At 37.9% G+C, this 1,443-nt stretch overlaps 1 protein-coding gene across 1 annotated transcript in view; it reads right to left on the bottom strand.

Moving 5' to 3' along the window:
- Positions 1 to 1,443, bottom strand: part of LOC106873992 (protocadherin Fat 1-like) — a 446,823-nt gene that overhangs the window by 85,679 nt on the left and 359,701 nt on the right. The window lies entirely within an intron of this gene.

The raw sequence follows: 1,443 nt of genomic DNA, 5'->3' as shown, positions 1-1,443 counted from the left end.
TGTGTGTGTGTGTGTGTGTGTGTGTGTGTGTGTTTGTGCATGTATGTATGAATGTATGTATACCGGTTGTCAAGCTGTGGTAGGGAACAAACACGAGCATAAATACACACACACACACACACACACACATTTATACACACACGTGTGGGTAGTGCACACATACACACACACATATATATGTATGCATGCATTTTTCTATGCATACATTCATATATCCTCATAAATATACAAACCTTATATATAATGTATACTTACATATTTATGTATGCAGACATGACTGTAAAGGTGTCTTGAAATATCTAACTAATTATCTCCACTTACAGACACACACACACATGCACTTATAGAGTCATACATAGAGACGCAAGGCGAAAGACATACTTCAGACACAGCAACAAACACAGTCAGAAGACAAACTGTATATTATGCCAGGGCGATCAATGAATATATCGTATTTAACAAAGACAAAACAATTAATCTTATCAAATGGACACCGCAATAACATTTCGTTTAAAACGAGATGTGCGTACACCCAAACACACATATGCATCACTATATATATATATATATATATATATATATGTATGTGTGTGTGTGTGTGTGTGTGTGTATAAATATATGTGTATATTCTTTTATTCTTATACTACCTTCAGTTATCTGACTGCGGCCATGCCGGAGCACCGCCTTTAGACACACCAGCATCAGTTGTCAAGTGACAAACACACAGATAAACACACACACACACACACGTGCACACACACACGCACACACACATATATATTTATATATATACGACGAGCTTCTTTCAGTTTCCATCTACCAAATCCACTCACAAGGCTTTGGTCAGCCCGAGGCTGTAGTAGAAGACACTTGCCCAAGGAGCTACGCAGTGGGAATGAACCAGGAACCATGTGGTTGGTAAGCAAGCTACCCCCCTCGCAATATGACTGTTCATTTACCGAGGTTTATTATTTAAGCTTACGTCGATTCCTCTGTGGTGCTGTCTTGTATTTATATTCAAATATCAGGTCATCCCATAAGTTCTGTCCGAATTTTGAATAAAGAAAACAAGTGATCATATGTTATATTTAATTGAAATTTAATCATCAATGTACTTTCCCTGATTATCTATGATTTCCTTCCATCTATATACAAGCTTTTTAATGCGATCAATGTAAAACTCTTTTGGTTTCAAAGCGAAGAACACTGAAATGTCAGTTTCGACCTCCTCCTGGCTTGCGAAAGTTATGTCCCCCAAATGATTCAGTAAACTACGAAACAAATGCTAGTCTGAAGGAGCAAGGTCGGGAGAATAAGTTGGATGAGGAATTTTTTCCCATCCAAGCTCTTCAATCTTCTCTGATGTGATCTTTGCAGTGTGGGGTCGCGCATTGTCCTGATGAAACAACTCATTTTCGATTCAATAAAGCAAAGGAAATGAAG

This window comes from Octopus bimaculoides, chromosome 19, assembly GCF_001194135.2.
Source record: "Octopus bimaculoides isolate UCB-OBI-ISO-001 chromosome 19, ASM119413v2, whole genome shotgun sequence".
Lineage (NCBI taxonomy): Eukaryota > Metazoa > Mollusca > Cephalopoda > Octopoda > Octopodidae > Octopus > Octopus bimaculoides.
The sequence above is the reverse complement of the archived record's forward strand: the minus strand, read 5'-3'. Positions and strand labels throughout refer to the sequence as shown.